We start from the raw sequence: 20,986 nt of genomic DNA on the forward strand, positions 1-20,986 counted from the left end.
AGCGCGCCCTCGGTCTTCCGGCTGGCAAACGTCCAAGCGACCTGGCGGTCGTCGCTCGCTGCGTTGTTAACCCCGTTGCTGAAACTCCAAGGTCGGGACGTTTGTTTTTTTTGCCATTTCTGACCTGGAACCCGCTCCTCTTAAGATTAACTTGTACGAAATCTTCCAGACCCACCCACAACATCAGGGCAGGTGTACCTTTTTTCTCCGAGGCGGAGCACCTGCTCTCCTCCACCGAAATCTGTCGCTGGGCGTCTGCTCTGTCTTGGGCACTGTGGGAAGCGCTGGCGACTTGAGGGCGTTAAATAAAATCTGTAGGAATAACGATACACCGAATGCGCTCGTATGTGCCAGGCTCTGTGCTATTTACTTTACGTGCGGTGTTTTAGCTAATGGTTGATCTTAGGAGTTCACTATTACTATCTCCTTTTGATACGGGGAAACCGACGTTTACAAATGGTAATTTGTTCAAGATCACAGAGCTAGTAACATTAAACCTAGGATTGCTACCCAGATCGGACTGATTACAAAATACGAGTTCTTAACCATTACCTATATTCATCTTTTCTGCTTCTTCCTGGAAATATAAATCTTTTTTATGCTCCCAGAATCTTAAAACTCGATCTCTGTGTCTTCCCAAATCAACGTATGGCTGATTTCAACAAGGTTGAATGTAATATTTTTAGGAATAATTTCACTCCGTGAAAGTAATCCACTCTTGTTAAAATACAGAAAACGTGAAGCAGAACGTTTTGGCTCGACTTTTGTTCTTTGACTCGGACACTTGCAAATTGCTTATTTTTTAAAATTGGGACAGTTTTGCTGTGCCTTAAGGAATTATCAGATGCATCAAGTGTATCATCAGTTATAACTTCTAATAAGCACTTAAAATACATAATTATTGAAATAAAACTTTTTTTGCCATGTCAAATCAAATGATATGTGAACCACTTGTTGGGAAACATTATAAGATATCAGGGATTCTCAAAGTGTGGTCCAGGCACCTCTGCGGCTCACCAAGACCTTAGGGTCCTCAGGAGAAAACTATTTTTATAAGACTGAGACATTTGCTTTCTCATTCTTTAATTGGGGAGTTTTCCAGAGATGCACGATGTGTGTGATTAAAACAGTTTGAATGTAAAGGGCATGAGAAGCCAGGTTTTTTTAAGCCCAATATAAAAGAGATTTACAAAAATGTAAAACAATGCCACTCCTCATTATTTGGTTTTGAAAAATAGAGTTTTACAAAAAGGATTATTTATATATTTTAGAGAGAGAGAGTGAGAGAGCACACACGAGTGGGGGGAGGGGCAGAGGGAGAGGGAAAAGGAGTGAAGGGGATTCCCCCCTGAGGGGGAAGCCTGAGGGGGGCAGGTAGGGGAGGCTCCCACCACCCTGAGATCCCTCTCCCTCTGCCTCTCCCTCCCCTTCCCCCCTCCCCCCCCACGTTGTTCGACCTCTCTCTCAAATAAATCTTAAAAAAAAAAAGAAAGAATTACACTGAAACCAGAGGTACTATGAGATTGCAACGCAGGCTGTGGGATACCACGACTAACTTTTTATATTCTGCCCCTCTATTCTGCAGGGGATAGAATAGGATGATCCATACCCCATCAGAACCCTGGAGATAATGAGAAACTGCTTCATGACAGCATCCCAGAGGGGATAGGGAGGTGTTGAACTTTAGGCCCAAGATGGAACCACTCTTGTCCAGGGTGCCACATCAGCAAACTGAAACTTAGACAACTTTTGTGTCCCTGGAAACACTCTCTGCCCAGAAATGCAGTATATCCAGTCAGCCAATCCCCAAATACCAAGCCATCTCTGGGCCTTCTCATTCCAAACAAGGCTGACTATGTGGCCCCAGACAATCAGAAATTTTCTATTTGTCTTGTTCTTATTCTTTATCCTATAAGAGCTTTTTGCCTTGCACTCCACTTTGCAGTTCTCCAAAAGGTGACTCTTCATAAAGTTTGAACTGAAGTTTGTTTTTATCACCTACATTGTCTTCTTTAATAATTTTTTTTTTTGGCAGAGGTGAAGGGGAAAGGCCTTGGAGAAGCTCTTTGAAGGCTTCCCATCCTCTTGTATTCCAGGAGAATCCCAAAACATTCTGCCAAGACCCAGGTTAGTTTGGGATTGCCTTTCCTTGTGTGGTCTACGTGGATAGATGCAAAGTTGCCATGGCACCAAGGCAGATCCATTCCCCTAGTTTCTTGACACTGTGTTTCCTTGTGGCTATCTTTAGAGGGTTCACTCCAGCAGTGATTCCTGGTCCTCAAAGGGGTGCATCTTGCCATTCCATCTTTTGAACACTTACCCTTCCTCCCCACTCTGCTGAAATAACACTTCTGTAGCCCCATGTTGTGAGAGATCTTACAGCCTTTTGTTACCCTTGATTATTTCCTTATCAATAGAATACTGGCTTCCTAAAATATCACCAAGACAACATGTTAATGAGGCAAAGCTGAGTTTATTGTACTGCAGTCAGGGAGAATACTGCTTTGATAGAAGCTTAATAACACCTCATTTGGGGAGTTACAAAGTTAGGATGTTTATGGGTTTTTGAAGTCCAGGTAATGAAGGTCTTTCAATGCAGGGGCTTGGGTTGGTTTGAATATGGATCATGATGTAGGATTGATGAGCACAGCAAGATGAGGATTTGAGGCAAGGCGTTCAAAGAATCTTGAAGTATAAACTGTCATTTGATGCTTTCTATTGAAGAGTTGGTGGATCTTTCAGGAACTTCCTGGAAGGAACAATAAAGTTATTTGCAGCTTTTATCTTCCTGGGTCAGTGTTTCCTGGAATAATTAAGTTGATGAAGACATCGCACTGGTAAAGTCATGCTAATGTGGACATCAAGCTGTGTGGGTGTAGATGGTTTCAGTTGTCACTCCTGACACTTTACCTAGTGACAATCAAAGGGGATCCTCTCCAGATGATTAAATCTCCGTGAGCTCAGCATCAGGAATGGTATATTAGTCCAGAGAACCTGCGTGTTTCCATTGATCTAAATGCTGGTGGTGGCGGCCATGTTTGGAATCAAAAGAGGGAGCTGGATTGATCCTGAGCTGACACAGGCAGATGCCTCTCTTGCTGACACCAATCCCCACACCATGACCAATATGTCTTTTCTCTGTTTTTGGTTGTTTAGCTGGACCTTGTTACCCTTCCAGTGAATAAAATTCCTCTATTAGCATGTGGCGTAGTTGGGAACTTAAGACCTTATTTTAAAACTATCAAGTGAACTTACTATATGTATTCTGGCTATATTAATCATTTTACTGACGGAGGCCTTAAGTCCAAGGTTGTAGGTTCCTCTTTTCTTAGTTATAGGGAAAAAAACTTTCACAGAGGTAAGGAGGTGCTAGTTATGCTCGTGTTTTTCAAACTTACAGGAGGCAGAGGGATGGTGGCTGTCAAGCTCTCGTAGTCAGCTCAGGCTGCCACAACAGAATATTCTGTTTTATTCTGAGGCCTCTTTCTTGCCTTGTAGGTGGCTGCCATTCTGCTGTGTGCAAGATCTCTGATGACATTTCTTAGGAGGACATTGATTCTATTGTATCAGAACACCACCTTAGGATCTCATTTCGCTTAAATTACCTCCTCATAGGCCTATCTCCAAATATAGTTACATTGCAGATGAGGGCTTCAACATATGAATTTTGGGGCATTAATGTCAAAGTATTCTCCATTCTTATAGGAACTTTTTGGTCCTGATTAATTTCTCTGATAAACCAGCCGAGATTCACCTTGATGCACATATTGCCTTTAGTAGACTTCCCACTGTCTTCCGGATGTTGGACGACATTTCTGTCATCTTTGGACTTTCATTTATTCTATGAACCCCCTAGCAGGAAGAACCATTTAAACACCTGGTCTGTTAAAGAACAGATGGAGACATTCCTCCAGCCTCAAAACATCAAAAGACAGATTTAATTTCCCATGAGCCATTTCTCTGGGACCCCGAAGGAGATGTTGAATGGTAAATTTCCCACCAACTTCATTTGCAAAGAGATGCTTCTTATTCTAAACAGTAACACAAGGCACAAACCTGGAAAGGTCAGTTCCCTCTATTCTGGGAACTGAGTTAGGCTCCTTGAGGTTGCAAGGAAAACAAATCACTTTAGAGGGTGTGGATTATTAAGGATTGCAAAAAAGTAAGAAATTGCACATCTGTCCTAGGGCAAGATGACTTCATGTACATGCTACAGGTTGGTGTCTCTGAGTTACTATTTTTATACCTAAGTTGATCTCTGTTTCTATGGCTTCTGCTTCTCTTCACCTCTTTCAACTGTTGGCCTCTTTTTCTTCTCTCTACATTTAGCTTCAGCTTCTTTCCTTGTCTCTATGTGTCTCTTAGCTGCCCTGTCCCCCTCAGGTGGGTTTTTGTGTGTTTCATATTTAAACATCCCAAAAGAGAACATCTGGTTGGCTCAGTGAATTGCTATCTAACAAAAAAACCCCAGGTTCTGCAGAATTCTCAAATCAAGGGTACTACAAGACCCTATGGCTGCCTTAGCCTAAGCAAGAATTGCTGGCACGCTTAATGGTGACCAGGGGCCAGGATCGTCTGTAACTTTAGTATAAGGAATGCCTATGACTTTTTTGTTCCAAGATGGACTGTGGTTGTGACCCACATTCAGAGGTTCATAAGTAGTCCAGCCAATCTGTCCAAGGCAATGCTGTAGTGAACAGCTCCCCTGAAGTCTTTCTGGGTCAAAGCAAAGTAAAAAGAGCTGAAATGTGTTATAGTTAATCACTCCCTGAGTATTAACCATTCTGAGAATGGAGATCTTGGACTGTATGAACGTGATCATTTCCTCTTACTTTAAACGTTGGCTTAGTTGCCCCTGTGCCGATCTGTGCCTAGCTAGGATTGAGCTGGTTAGGTTAAGGGGATGAGAAAGGGGAAATGGAGAAAGACACATTTAGATTCCATTGGTGATGCCTCAGATCTCCGGAGATTGATGACATCTCTGTCCCAGGGGACCGAGAGACAAGTTCTCCTTCCGCTTTTACGAACGGATTGCTGATACACTAAAACTGTGCTCATCACTCCCTCTTTTAGAAAAACGAGGAGTTACCGCCGTAGCTCCTCTGATGGACATGCAAGACTGATGCTCTTGTGCCAACTTGTGTTGCAGAGGCCAGGAAGCCCAAACTGTACCTCCCAGATTCCCTCATGGTTACAGTGCTGGGTATAAGTGAGATTTCCAGCAGCTAGATACACTCGTGTGAGGTTTGGAAGGTGGTAAGGAGATCTGGTTGATTTTCATGAGGACTTGGTGTGTCCTCCAGCAGGCAGGGTCATGACAGGATGCATTTTTGGCATCCCTATTCCACAGTTAGTCTCCATGCAAAATGTATGGCCAGGAGACAGCTTCCTCATCCTGGCTTCTTGCTCTCTGCATCAGAGCAGTAGTGGGGTGCTCCTGATCTCAGACTGTCCAGTGGTGTTTCTTGATTCTCAACTTTCCCATTATGTAGAAAGTATAGATCTTAAGGTGGGTCAGTTCTGTGATATCTGGGATTTATTCCTGGAGGACCATCTTAGAGCTTAGGACCATCCATCCTATGACTGATGTTTCAAGCATCTGATTCCTTGTATTAAAGCCTTTCTCCTGGGGCGCCTAGGTGGCTCAGTCGTTACGCGTCTGCCTTCGGCTCGGGTCATGATCCCAGGGTCCTGGGATCGAGCCCCGCATCGGGCTCCCTGCTCTGCGGGAAGCCTGCTTCTCCCTCTCCCACTCCCCCTGCTTGTGTTCCCTCTCTTGCTGTGTCTCTCTCTGTCAAATAAATAAAATCTTTAATAAAAAAAAATAAATAAAAAATAAATAAATAAAGCCTTTCTGCTTATAATACTTAGAGTGGTTTTTGTTTTCTACATGGGATGTTGATTGAGAAATTCCTGTGTGTATGATTTTTAGGAAGCTAAAAGCACTCATGGCCAGCCTTGTGAGCTAACATAGGAAATGAAATTCAGAAGTCCTTCAGGATCTTGCCAAATCCAATTTTTACTCTTGATTTTTAAAAGTTTTGTTTTTAAACTTAATTTCTTGTGGCTGGCCCAGACCTGGGAGGTAGAGCTGAGAGTCAGGAAAGATTTTGGGAGAAGAATCTGGTGAGGATGACTGAAGAAGGCCCAATAGCAAACAATATGAGACACCCCCCTTTTCTCAAATTTATAATTTGAGATAATTTGCTCTCTTTCTAGTGTATGCAGAAAACATTTCTTTTCATAGTCTTACTGATTTAAAAGGTCAAATTAAGTTCCCTGGTGAGGATTTTCTGTTATTAAAATAGTTTACTGTCTGCTGGTGATTGACCTTTCTAACTTTGCTCTGATGGGCAAAGTATATAATACATTCTGCTCCCCACCCCCAACCTCTTAAAAAAAGAGAAATACTCCTTTCTAATTATGGATTTATCAGATTACTGTTTCTTTAAAAAAATATTTTAGCTAGTTGCCCATGAAAAATTACAAGCCTGGGTTTCTTAGGCCAATATTCTATAGAAGCAACAGGCTTTTGGCAAGGCTCTTCCATGGTAAATTATTTTTCCTTTCTGTATATTTTATGCAGAAATCTTTCAAGAACAAGATAAGATCGTTCACAACTTTTTTTTTTGATCTTTACTTAGTATTTGGTTCTGTGGATAGGAACCAGTCGTAGGCTAACCTATACAACATTGAACCCAATCCAGAATCTTCTATAGAATTTGCATCCTAACACCAGTGTAAAGATCTGGGTTTGGAAGAACAGTTTCCTGATCAATTGAACAATTATCTCAAGATGAGTAAAACAGAAATGTTCGAAGACCTCCTTTCTTTTTACTCATTTCTTAATATTCAATATTATTTTTGGATGAGCTAATTGAATCCCTCCCTACTCCCATTCAGAGTGGAAGTAGTAAATATTATCTACTAATATTACCAAGCTCTAGAAATGACTTTACCAACTCTTGGTACTATTTTCGAGCTAATTGAATCCCTCCCTACTCCCATTCAGAGTGGAAGTAGTAAATATTATCTACTAATATTACCAAGCTCTAGAAATGACTTTACCAACTCTTGGTACTATTTTTTTTTTTAAGATTTTATTTATTTATTTGCGAGAGAGAGAATGAGAGACAGAGAGCATGAGAGGGAGGAGGGTCAGAGGGAGAAGCAGACTCCCCGCTGAGCAGGGAGCCCGATGCGGGACTCGATCCCGGGACTCCAGGATCATGACCTGAGCCGAAGGCAGTCGCTTAACCAGCTGAGCCACCCAGGCGCCCTCTTGGTACTATTTTCTAATACTACGTAAAAGTATAGCTCAAATTCCGGTACTGTAGCAGTTAGTGATTGCTGTATCAGCTATCAATAGCAAACCACTCCAAAGCTTAGTGGCTTAAAACAACAACCACTTATCATTTCTCACACGTATAGGACTGGTTGGGCGCTTTGGTTGATCTGGACCAGGCTTTGTTGTATTAGGGCAAGGACAGTCAGCTGGTGGGTAGGCTGGGAACTGGCAGGGTAGGAGGCCTCAAATGGAACAATTTAGCTGTGTCTCACACGACTTCATCCTCCAGCAGGCTACCTGGGCTGGTGCTCGCTGAAATGGAGAGTTCCAAGAGCGCAAGCTGAAATGAGCAAGCCTTTTGTCAAATTTGCTACTATCATATTGGCTGGAGTAGGACACATGGCCCAGCCCAGAATCAATGTAGGAGGGCAGTACTGGAGAGTGTAGATGCAAGGAAGTATGACAATTGAGCACAATAGTGCAGTCTACCATAGCCACTCAAACACCAATCACCCTTTTTTGCTAAGAGTTTTCCAACATTCACTGGCTTTTTATTCAACAATTCCACTCAGCAGGTTATCTTAGGAAAATATCAGAATGAATGTGTCTTGTAGGATTCACTAGAAAGCAATATTGAATTAAGGTTTCCTCCAGTGTTTTTTTTATTTTTTTAATATTTGGCCAACAACTGTTCTCTCATTTATTTATTTTTTTAAAGGATTTATTTATTTGAGACAGAGAGAGAGAGAAGCACAAGCGGGGGTGGGCAGTGGGAGAGGGAGAAGCAGACTCCCCACTGAGCAGGGAGCCTGATGCGGGACTCGATCCCAGGACCCTGGGATCATGACCTGAGCTGAAGGCAGACAATTAGCCGACTGAGCCACCCAGGCGCCCTCCTCCAGTGTTTTACTGAGTTTTTTTTTTTTTTTCTTTTTCTTGAGCCACAGTGAATGATTGGTAATATCTGTGTTATAAAGATTCAAGCTAAAAATTAGTGTAGTCATTCTGTGTGTTGTCGAGCATTGGTATCTCTTCCATTTATTTATATTTTGAAGTGAATTCAGAAATATTTGCAGGACATGATATCAGTCCACTCCCAAGGTACTTGGGTGTTTATCTTGGTCAGTTCTTCAGTTTTCCCTGCTTTATTTTGCTACACAGAATATCTGTACCCTGGAATTCTAGTTTAAGAATATAACTTTTAATCATCCTTTATCCTTACCAGAAACCTAATTGCAAAAATTTATGTTTGTGAGAAATCCCCTGAATGCCATGCAGTTCATTCTCCTTTAGATAACAAATTTGCTGTTGGATCAAGCCAGACCATCAAAATTCTAGTTATTTGGAGAATTGAGTTTGACAAATTGCATTTTGGTATCATGTCATCGTCTTATAATAAGGAACAGCCAAATGTAATGGACCATTGTCTCTACTCTCGGCCTGTTTTCCTGGATGTCAAACATTTCATTACATTTCCTTTTTATGTGACTTGTCGGGAAAACTTATCTCATTATTCCACCATTGTTTTTATTTTATGGCCTCTATGAATCTTACAACTTCTGTGTTTCTCTCTTAAACTGCTGGAATTTTTGAGCCAAATGTGTAGCCCAGCTCTGCCAACCATAGAGGCTAATGGTGCACCATTTCTGTATACTACTTTTACTACTTGGTTTTATTATTTTCTTGCTTGTTCTTTCTTTCTTTCTTTTTTTTTTTTTTTTGACTATCTCAGCTTAACAAATATTTACTGATTTTATTTGTTTTTTATAAACCTCATCAAATCCTTTATGGAATGAGGTGGGATAAAAAATATATATATATTTAAAGTGCTAGTTTATGGACTTACAGATGGTTTGAGGATGATTCAAGGGCTTAGAAGCCTCACTTCAGAATGATTTTTTTTTTTTTTTACTAATTTAGGGAGAGGAATTTACAGTTTTTGCTAGAAACACAAGCAACTATAAGTACAACAACACCAAAGTTTAAAACTTACATTACTAAACGTAGATTCTATTAAAAATAATAAGGGGAGAGGCTCCGTCAGTTAAGCGTCTGATCTTGATTTAGGCTTGGGTCATGATCTCAGGGTCGTGAGATTGAGCCCTACATCGGGCTTCATGCTGGGCGTGGAGCCTGCTTAGGATTCTCTCTCTCCCTCTCCATCTGTCTGCACTAACCGCCCCCTCCAACCGTGTGCTCTTGTGCGCTCTCTCTCTCTCTCTCTAAAAAAAAAATAATAATAATAAGGGGAACTAAAGGATCATTGTAGAATTCTTTTCCTTAAGGTACACACACTAATTGATTCATGTAAGATGGTCCCTGATTTCTTTTGGGTACTTAGCCCATGAGCCAGTACTTATTTTTGTGGTTGGATTAGTAAGGATGCTTGATGGTTCAAATGCTTATCAGCCATCGTCATGCTTGCTTGTCCTATTCTTAATGTTTTGGCTATTTTTATTACAATGATTTCCACTAGGATTTTCATTAGGGTCAGTCTCAGGGAGATAAAAGTAAGAACAGATCCATGTGTCTATTTATGTAGTGGATGGCTAGAGAAATTACATTTTCTCATTGTTATTTGATTTAACTATTTTCTGTTTCTTCACAGATATTCACTCTTCTGACTGTGCCAAATCACACTACTGAGGTGAAAGTTAAATCACAGCAGGAATCCTGATCAAGAAGAAGGGTAATGGCTACCAAAAATCCCCTTCCAAAAGATCTTTTTGTCCCCCTACATCATCATACAGGGATTTTTGACAACTTAGGCAAATACAGGCTAACAACACTTAGAAATTAACTTTCTGAGATGAATAAGATAATTTATGCATAAATGAGAGATACAGGGAAGGAACATGTTTAGAAAATGCAATACTACACAGTCACCCTTATCTCAAGATGACTCTCAAGCTTTGCGCAAAAATTACAAAGGAAAAAGGAAAACGTGTTAGCCAGGAAACTGCATCCTCCAGCCCACCACTTTCTTCTCATTTGAGGTACAAAATGACTCTTAGGCCCCTACCTGGGGCCTTTGGGACTGAGAATTATTGTCAAAAAATGCCACTCATTCCCATAAAGTCTATACTGCGGTCTAGTTTCTCACACAGGGCAAATGAGAACAGGTGTGAGAATGCATAAGCTAACAGTCCGACCTACTGATAGTTGTGAAGAGTGACAGAGAATAGCCAGACAGACGAGGGCCTGACATTCCTAAAGGAGACGTGAAGGACTAGAGGAGCCAAAGTGGGGCTATTTGGTGAAGTGATTGTGTGCAGCAGTGAGTTACACTTCAAGTGATCATTGGCTGTGAAAAGACAAAACAAATAATGATTCTTGCATCTTATTTAAGTGGTTGCTGAATATGTAAAATACATTTAAATTCTATCAAAAATGATGAAAAAACATCTTTTGATCCTTGATGGGCGAAGCATCACTTTTCTGGAAAATTCATTTATGGAGAAAACTTCATTCCCCCAAAATTATGTATGAGTGAAATGTGACTATATTTAACAGTATTGAGTGCTAATGACATAGTGTGTTGTTTGAAGCAATGTTGTGATGGCTTTGATGTAGAAACATAATTCTTTACCACTCCTGTGAAGGACAACTTGGGTAGTTCAATTATTTCCATGCAAAGAGGGGCGCCTGGGTGGCTCAGTCAGTTAAGCGTCTGCCTTCGGCTCAGGTCATGATCTCGGGGTCCTGGGACTGAGCCCTGCATCAGGCTCCCATCTTGGTGGGGAATCTCCTTCTTCTTCTCCCTCCCTTCTCTCCACTTGTGCTCTCTCTCTCTGTCTTGCTCAAATGAATAAATAAAATATTTAAAAACAATTATTTCCATGCAGAAACCAAGCAGTTCACATCATTGAACCTTCTGCAGTTAGATGGGAGGTGGCAACAGATCTTATTGTATGCCAACTCCCTCCCAACCCCTTCCCGTGAGACCCTCAACCATAGTCCTGTTTTCACTAAAAAATAGGGTAGGAAAAATGTAGAAAAGCAGCAGAAAGAAATGAACCCTGGAAGTCTTATAGCCCACTATTACTGTTGGCAACCTCTGGGCAATCTGCGGGAGGTCAGTCGCCTGTTTGTTGAAGTGCTGATTGAAACTCTGGGACACCGGTTCTTTCCCTTAATACAAAACCAATTTCAAGCCAAGTCACTTAAGACCTTTTGAAAACCTTCTCCAAAATAGCATGTGATATCCTGAGGAAAAAATAAACCATGATTTAGTAAACGAAATGATCCACGTAGTAAGGATGGCTTTATATAGTGTTCTCACAGAAAGAGAAAGCACAGATGGTCAAGTGTGGCCAGGAAAAAAAAAAATCTTTGGCCCACCCACGTGAGTTCCAACTTGAAATGGACTTCTCCATATTCCCAGCCCAGTAAGTATTTGCTCCCTACCAGCTCTGGGAAATGGGTGGAAGGATTCTCACCAAGCCCGGGAAGTAGAAAGTCCACTTACCTGACGATGCTCTGGAAGAAATTAAGGAATGTTGATGGCATTTTATAGTGACCATGGCATTAAATCTTGCTCCTTCAGATTGATTTTGCCATAGGCACATTGTCATTTCATTCCAGATGGCAAAAGTCAAGGCTGGGGAACAGTGCTGGCCTAAGATTTGACTTCAGTTTAATTGCTGATAATCATGATGAGAAAGACCACAGAGTAAAAGAGGGCCCACAATAATGAGAATTTGGCTTTATGCTGCTTGGCAATTGACTCCTATCCTCTGTTCAGGCCCTGTTCTCAAGTAATCTTACACTAGCTTGACCCTGACTTTTTATTTTATTTTTTTAAGATTTTATTTGTTTATTTATTTGAGAGAGAGAGAGAGAGAGCAAGCAGGGGTGGAGCAGAGGGAGAGGGACAAGCAGACACTGTGCCAAGCATGGAGCCTGATGAGAGGCTCGATCCTATGCCTCTGAGATCACGACCCCAGCCGAAATCAAGAGTTGGACGCCCAGCTGACTGAGCCACCCAGGTGCTCCGACCCTGACTTTTACATGAATGAAGATTTTGGGCCTCACTTACAGTATTGTATGTCAGAGTTGTCCACGTAGCCATGGTGATGATGACACATCTTGTTGCATATGCACTATGCACCATGCCTTTGCTGTGTGGAGCCCTTCACAGAGGTTATCTCATTTAATCTTTACAACCACTGGGATGAAAATCCTCTAATGACTTCCCAGTGGACTTATAATAAAAACCAGACCCTCTACCAGGACCCCTAAGGCTCAGCGTGATGCAGTCTCTTCACGCCCTGCTTCTTTCCCACTTGCTCTGCCTCGTTTTGTTCTTGAAACACCCCAAGTTCGTTCCCTCCTTGGAGCTTTTCCACCAGCGGTTCCCTCTATCTGGACAGCTCTTCTCCTAGACCTCGGCACGGATGGCTCCTCCTTGTCATTCAGGTCCCGGATGAGGTCTCACCTGCCAGAGAGGGTTAGCTTGACAACTCTGTCCAGAATACCTCCTGATACCCCTTTCACATCACTCTGCTTTATTTTCATCTAACACCTAATTTTCCCTGAAAATGTTCTTGTTGAGTGATTTTAAAAACTCTCCATCTCCACCCATTTGAATGTCAACTTGCTGAACATTTGGACCATACATATTCTTTATTATTATGTTCCCAGCTCTCAGAACAGTGCTTGGCACATGGTAGGTATTCAATAAATGAAGAACTCCAGTTTCCAGAGCAGGAAGCTGAAGCACCGAGAGGTTAAGATATCTGTCTTAGGCCACACGACTCCTAAGGTGCATGAAGGATTTATCCAGGCTTAATTCCAAAGCCCATTTTCTTAACCACCACGCTATGACGTGGATTAATAGATTTCTTTCCATCAAACCTGGACTCATGTAAGGGTTATAGTGAAAACAAAACTTAGAGTCCCAAGAGGGGAATTCTGGTTGTGTTTTAATCTACTAAGTTAATTGAGTGGGTTAAGAGCTTCTGTGTTGAACCACTATACACTTTTTTATGAGCCACTATTAAATAATGCCTGTATTTCTCCAAAGTGCTGAATTTCAAGACTGTGCCCTCAGGAGAGAGTAGAGCTGTGAAAATATTTCACTTATGCCCTAATAGCTCTGATCAAGATACATGCTTTTATTTTTTTCAGGAGTTTATGTGAAGTGAAGCTTAAATAGACATATAATGTGGGCTGTTCTAAATATTCTTGATTAAGAAGCTTAAATATAAGCATAAGAAACAGCAAGTAATAAATGCTATCACCTTTGTTGCATTTTCCTGCATTTACTTATTTTAAGATATGTGATCTATATTTGACAAAGAGTACACAAGTTTGCAGCCTTGCACTACATTTTCATTGTGTTTTGAATTATGTGTAAGGAATAAATATAATTTCTGGGTTCTTCCAATCTCCTTCTCTAAAGCTCTCCTTAAGTTATTTCACACCCTGCAAAGTTTAATTTAACCATGCTTGTTTTATTTGATAGGTTAAATGGAATTAAATTGGTTTTAAAATAAATTATGCTGCAAATAATAAAAATGGTAATAGGAAATATATTCCTTAATACTAATGCTATATTTCTTGAGTCTTCTGAAGCCCAGTTATTATTATCATTACAGACAGTCTTAGCCTACAATTGACCAATTTATGGGTGAATTTTGGTAACACAAAGAAAAGTGTGTGTGCATGGACGTGTGTGTGTGTGTTTGTGTGTGTGTTGAAGAAGGCAAGACAGTTCACTTTTTGTGGTTCTGCTTTCTCTGATCTCACAGTCAGAAATTTCCTTCCTTTCTTTTGTTCTCTAGTTTGGAAATCTTGAGTATGATTGTCCCAGTGAGTTAGCTTCCTTTTACCAACACAGAAAGCTCACAAGCTACTGGTGCTGGGCTCTCTGCTACGGGTGTCCCAGAAGTACCTTTCATTTCCAATTCCAGAAGCTGGGAAGCCTGCTCATACTGCTCAAAGAAAAGGAGGATGGGCTCCTGAGATACTGAGTTGAGCCTTATATTTGTCTTTTCCCATAAAAATACTGCTATATTACTGCTTGATGAGGTAGAAATCATGGTGTTATTAGTGTAATGTATATTTGTATTTTTGCAAACATGCCCTGGAACAAATGAGAAAAAGATTTCCAATTCTAAATGACCAGTGAAGAAGCTGCCTTTGGGAAGATAACCCCTTCCTAAGTTGAGGGCTGCTTACCATTATGCACTTGACTCTATTAAGTTTGTAGCTGGTGAATGTTTATGGTCTTACTGTGTCTTGATCCTGTCTGTGAAGTTGGGCTTTGAAACATGAATCACATATTAACCTCATGAAGACATCATATAGAAATAAGCAGCATGTATCTCTAAGTTGAATTCGACCTTATGGCTCTGTCTTTACATAGGATTTATATAAAAGGTGTGTCTGAGAGGTTCAAAGAGTGAAAGAAAGAAAAAATGAAAGGGAAGAAGGAAGGAGGGAAAGAGGGTAGGACTGAAGAAAAGAAGAAAGGGTTGGCATGCTCTAATACTAGTTTATCATTATCAAAACTGTTTTCTTGCCTTTATTTTCATCATTATTGAATCCATGGTAAAAAAATGTAAAAATAGTAATGTGAAATGTAATTCATTCGTTCCTTTATTCATTCTTCATTCTTTTTATAGACTCCTTCACTGTGCCAATTTTTTTTTTGGCGGGGACAGGGTACAGTATACTTTCTTGATCGTACTTGACAAGGTAGGGCTCCCCAAGCCCCTCTCCTTCCTCAGGGGATCTGGGATGGAAACTGTGGAGGTTGGGAGATTCTCAGTGTGTTGGGGGATGAGTTTGGGCTAGGACTCCCCAGCAGCTGAGGGCCTCTCTCTTCCTCTTGCTGGGACTGGTGGTCCAGGGAACTCTTACATTTTGGAGGCCATGCGGACCATAAGGTCCACCACCCAGTTACTGTAGCCAAATTCATTGTCATACCAGGAAATGAGCTTGACAAAGTGGTCATTGAGAGCGACGGCAGCCCCAGCATTGATGGTGCAAGAGTGACTGTCACTGTTAAAGTCACAGGAGAAAACCTGGTCCTCAGTGTGGCCTAGCTGGCCCTTGAAGGGGCCCTCTGATGCCTGCTTCACCAGCTTCTTGATGTCATCGTATTTGGCAGCTTTCTCTAGGAGGCAGGTCAGATCCACAAATGACGTGTTGGGACCCGGAAGGCCATGCCAGTGATCTTTCCATTCAGCTCAGGGATGACCTTGCCTACAGCCAGTAGAAGAAGAGATGATGTTCTGGACAGCCCCTTGGCCATCATGCCACAGCTTCCCAGAGGGGAAGCTTCTGGGTGGCAGTGACGACATGGACTGTGGTCATAAGTCCCTCCATGATGCTGAAGTTGTCATAAATGACCTGGGCCAAAGGGGCCAAGAAGTTGGTGGTGCAGGAGGCATTGCTGGCAATCGTGAGGGACTTGTCGTACTTCTCATGGTTCATGCTCATCACAAACATGGGGGCATCAGCAGAAGGAGCAGAGATGATGACCCTTTTGGCCCTACCCTTCAAGTGAGCCCCAGCTTTCTCCGTGGTGGTGAAGACCCCAGTGGACTCCACAACATACTCAGCACAGGCATTGCCCCATTTGATGTTGGCTGGGTCTCACTCCTGGAAGATGGAGATGGGCTTTCCATTGATGACAAGTTTCCTGTTCTCAGCCTTGACTGTGTGGGGAATTTGCTGTGGGTGGAATCATACTGGAACATGTAGACCGTGTAGTTGAGGTCAATGAAGGGGTCATTGATGGCGACAATATCCACTTTGCCAGAGTTAAAAGCAGCCCTGGTGACTAGGCGCCCAGTGTGGCCAAATCCGTTTACTCCCACCTTCACCATCGTGTCTTGGGGTCACGGCTGGCTCTGCACCAGAAGATGCGTCTGTCTGTCCAACGGGGAGGAGCAGAGAGCCACTGTGCTGAGTTTTCTTTTAAAATTCTGCTAAATAGCCTGCAGAGGGTGCACTTTCCTTAATTTAGGTCCTTCCAACCGCTTACTGACCAAAAGGGGACAAATTGTTTTATAAGATTAAAAACTGTTATCTTGTCATTCACGACAACATGGATGGAGCTAGAGGGTATTATGCTAGGTGGAACGAGTCAGACAGAGAAGAACAAATACCATATGACTTCACTTACATGTGGAATCGAAAAACAAGACAAATGATTGAACAAAACCCAGAAACAGACTCATAAATACAGAGAACAAACTGGTAGTTGCCAGAGGGGAGGGGTACGGGAAGCTGGGTGAAATAGGTGAAGGGGATTAAGAGGTACAAATTTCCAGTTATAAAGTGAATGAGTCAGGGGTGCCTGGGTGGCTCAGTTGGTTAAGCGACTGCCTTCAGCTCAGGTCATGATCCCAGGGTCCTGGGATCGAGCCCCACATCGGGCTCCCGGCTCCGCGGGAAGCCTGCTTCTCCCTCTCCCTCTCCCCCTGCTTGTGTTCCCTCTCTCGCTGTCTCTGTCTCTGTCAAATAAATAAATAAAATCTTTAAAAAAAAAAAATAAAGTGAATGAGTCATAGAGATGTAAAGCACCGCATAGGGAATATAGTCAATAACATTATAATAATGTATGGTGACAGATGGCCACTACACTTACCCTGCTGAGCATTATATAATGTATAGAATTTTCAAATCCCCATGCTGTACACCTGAAACTTATATAATACTGTATGTCAACTAGCCTTCAATAATAGAAATTTTAAAAACTATACAATAAAAAGGAGTCCAAGTTCTCTTCTTTCCTCTACCAAATATTATGGAATGGAATATGTAAAAGGCATAGGAAATATAGTCTCTTTTACCTTTTTGCTAATACAAAAATCAGTCCTGATGTCTTCCTTGCTTTACATGGAGCTAGGCTCATCAAGCCTTACGAACTGAGGCTTTTTTTTTTTTTTTTTAATTTGTTACATCCTTGTGGCTTCCTTTTCTCCTCACTCTTTTGTGTATGTGTGTGTAGGTATCCCTAACTAAAAATTAGCAGAACAGAGTGTACTACAAAATGGTGCTAAGTATGCAGGGACCCTTTATGTTTAATTACCTACTGATTTGGAAGCAGGAAACATGAGAAACGGTCTATGTCCTTTTGAGAGACTTTTATCTACCAATTCTGAGAGCTTTTTAATAGAATGTAAATAATATTTCTTAGCCAGTCAATTTTTAAGTGGCTCTCATTCCTTCTGTCACAATATGAGGTACAGACTTTAATCAAAACCTTCAATTTTGAGGGCGCCTGGGTGGCTCAGTTGATTAAGCAGCTACCTTCAGCTCAGGTCATGATCCCGGGGTCCTGGGATGAAGCCCCGCATTGGGCTCCCTGCTCAGTGGGGTGTCTGCTTCTCCTTCTGCCCCTCCCTCTGTGCTCTCTCTTTCTCTCTCTCTCACATGCTCTCTGTCACTCAAATAAATAAATAAAATCTTTTTAAAAAAACCTTCAATTTTATTTTTCCGAGTGTCCATTTTCAAATGTATAATAACAACGACCATTTATTTCATACTTCTTATGGGCCAAGGACTGTGTGCTAATTGTTTATCCGGATGATTCCATTTAATAGTTACAATAGCCTTTTGGGTTGGGTACTATTACCATCACCTCTATTTTAAAGATGAGGTCACTGAGGATAGGAAGGGTTAGGCCCAACTAACACAGCAGAGCTGGGATTTCATGCTCGGTCTGAATGACTCTAAAATCCTGGCTTTTTAAACTTTATGCATGATGTTTCCCAAGTTGTGGGTATATTAACTGCAAGTTTCAGATGTTGGTGAAGAGTATTATACTCACTGAAGGAATCCTAGACTTTCTGTAGTCACATCTCTCTGCTTTATGGAAAAAAAATAAAACCCAAACCTGATGCCAGGGCAGGCTCAGTGGTTTCTCCATTGAACATCCAGGACCAGAACCCAGGCCTTCTGACTCCAGGCACAATGCTCTTTCCTCTGATTAGAAATGTTTCCAGATTTAAACTCCAGTTTATAGGACCTTTAATAATCCTCTCTAAAGAAGAGGCAAGAGGTTTCAAATTCTTCTCAGAGCAAAAAAGAACTGACATCAAAAAGTTTCTTTGGGGTCATTTGTCTCATGGTGACTTTGAGTTGGCCTTGATCTTTATTTAGAATTTCAGTTTTATGCTCTGCAACAAGTTTGGCCTTGTTGGAGGACTGTCCAAAGGTCAGCGAGTTGGCTGCTGGTGATTGGATGCGCACCCAGAAGCCAAAGTCTATTACTGTGCCCATGGAAATCCCCAGCTCGCCTCTGGATGAGTATCACATCCACTCCCTGGAAGCTGTGGGCCTTGTGGGCTTTTTGCACACTGCTCCCTAGGAGCCTAATGCTGGTTGAACAGAACTTCATTCTGCAAGGATCTGGGTCACAGCGGGACAATGGCTCTCTGGTGTTCTGGGTTTTTCTCTTTCTTTCTCTCGTTCAGCCAATGATTCTGATTCTGTTTTACTTTCCCCAAAAAGGTGTGGTTTAGAGGACAAAGAGTCTTCCTGGCTTTGTTTAGCTGTGCTATTTTGTACTACTTTGATTTGAGTACAGATCTCCCCAGTATCTCTAAGGCTCACAGAAACTGTCACAAAAATTTTCTTTCCAAGTAACAGCCCATGCTATCTATGGATAGGCTTACCCTACTCTTGCATACGCAACACATTTCATATTGAACATTCTGTTTAAGTATTCCTACAACTACTATTTTCTCAGCTAATATTGGATTTGTTCCAAAAGCAAAATATATATATATATATATATATATATATATTTTTTTTTTAGGATTTTATTTATTTATTTGACAGAGAGAGCACAAGCAGAGGGAGTGGCAGGGAGAGGGAGAAGCAGGCTCTCAGCTGAGCAGGGAGCCCAATGCAGGGCTGGATCCCAGGAGCCTGGGATCATGACCTGAGCTGAAGGCAGACTCTTAACCAACTGAGCCACCCAGATGCCCCAGCAATGATATTTTTCAAGGATAGAAATACCCCCTTTATAGCCCATCTATTAAGATATTGCTGTTTATCTATGAAAAGGAAACATCTGGGTTTGAGTTCCAGCCCAGTTACTTAGCAGGCAGTGATCTTGGGCACATCAAGTAACTTCTTTGAATCTCAGTTTCCTTACCAGTAATACGAGAATGATGATAATGTGAGAACAAGTGACATATATATCAAAGTGCTTTGTAAACCATAAATGATTCAAACCTTAGTTTATGTCACATTGTCACATACCTGTGAACACTTGAATGCATATATGTTATTGACATGATTGTTTATATGTCACGATTTAGGCTTGGACCAGTCCGGGCCATAGTTGTGACTCTAGGGCAATGGTTCTCAACTGGGGACAATTGTGTCCCCCCAGGGGATATTTAGCTTTGGAGATTTAGTCTGGAGATATTTTGGGGTGTCACATTAGCAGGATGGTGCTGGAATCTAGCAGGTAGATTCCAGAGACTCATTTAAACATCCTACGGTGCCAGGATACCTCCCTACAACAAAGATTGATCAGTCCTAAAATGCCAATAGTGCTGAATTTGAGAAACTCTCCTCTAGAGCAGTGCCTTTCAAACTTCAGCATGCATCAGAATCACCTGGGGGCTTGTTAAAACACAAAGTGCTGGCTCCTGTCCCTGCATTTTCTGATTCAGAAAGTCCAGGCTGGGGTCCGAGAATTTGAATTTCTAAGAAGTTTCCAGATGATGCTGATGTTGCTGGTCCAGGGACCACACTTTAAGAACCATTGCTGGAAACCTTTCCATCAATAAGCATTGGTTGATTTGATAGCCTTCTTTGCTTAGTCAATGCAGCAAAATAGTGTCTTTACTTGGTAAATGGTACAAAATTCGTATTAGCTAGTATGGCTCCAGGTCTAAATTCTTTGTGTGATCTATGTGTGATTATAGGCAATGACAAGGCTTTGCCTCATGGAGGGAAGCTGCCCTCCTCACATCAGAGATGGTACACAGCTAGTGCATTACAGTTTCCTGGGGGAAGTTGCATTTGAGGACTCAGGTCCCCCCATTCCACCATGCTCATATACATAGCCACCTTCCTAACTCAGATGTCTCTATTTATTGCCTTGACTATTAAGATATTGCTGTTTATCTATGAAAAGGAAACATCTGGGTTTGAGTTCCAGCCCAGTTACTTAGTTATTTCAGTTACTCAGTTATTTCCTTCTCTTGACTTGCCTTTCCATTTCTAGCCCTTCCTATCTTCCTCTCCCCAGCTTATGGGGCTGGGAAGTTCATGAGTGGATCTGTCCTCAAGGGGAATGAAAGGAAACCATCAGGCCTGCTCCTCTGCTGTCTTCCTGTCCTCTACATGCTGGTCTTACTCTCTTCCATTTCAGAGGAGCTTCCTCCATATGGTTGGGAAATGACAACTAATGATTAGAGGCATGATTAGTACAAGGTTTATAACATCTCATTTTAGCAACTACAAAGAAAAGTGAGGTTTCCTCTCTTTCATGATGCATATAAAATCTCAGATAAGAACTCTGATCACATCATGTATAGGCCACTGATTATAGCTGGGGAATGGGAGGAGTACCATGATTGGCTGTCTCGCTAAAATCACAAGTGGGGGAAAGAAGAAGAAGAAGATAGCAGGAGGGGAAGAATGAAGGGGGGGAAATCGGAGGGGTAGACGAACCATGAGAGACGATGGACTCTGAAAAACAAACTGAGGGTTCTAGAGGGG

General features: G+C 41.8%; 1 long non-coding RNA gene and 1 pseudogene across 1 annotated transcript; one reads left to right on the forward strand and one right to left on the reverse strand.

Annotated features, from left to right (window-relative positions):
* The first annotated feature begins 1,278 nt into the window (after positions 1-1,278).
* Positions 1,279-12,453, forward strand: LOC145716278 (uncharacterized). Its single transcript, XR_014138847.1, has 2 exons — positions 1,279-2,127; positions 9,897-12,453. It is a non-coding gene; the product is annotated as an uncharacterized LOC145716278 (long non-coding RNA).
* Positions 12,454-15,150: 2,697 nt separating this feature from the next.
* On the reverse strand, positions 15,151-16,170 carry LOC102750653 (glyceraldehyde-3-phosphate dehydrogenase pseudogene; annotated as a pseudogene).
* Between the last annotated feature and the right edge of the window lie 4,816 nt (positions 16,171-20,986).

The sequence above is a fragment of the Leptonychotes weddellii genome, chromosome 1 (genome assembly GCF_054177405.1).
Source record: "Leptonychotes weddellii isolate Sample4059 chromosome 1, ASM5417740v2, whole genome shotgun sequence".
NCBI classification, from domain to species: Eukaryota; Metazoa; Chordata; class Mammalia; order Carnivora; family Phocidae; genus Leptonychotes; species Leptonychotes weddellii.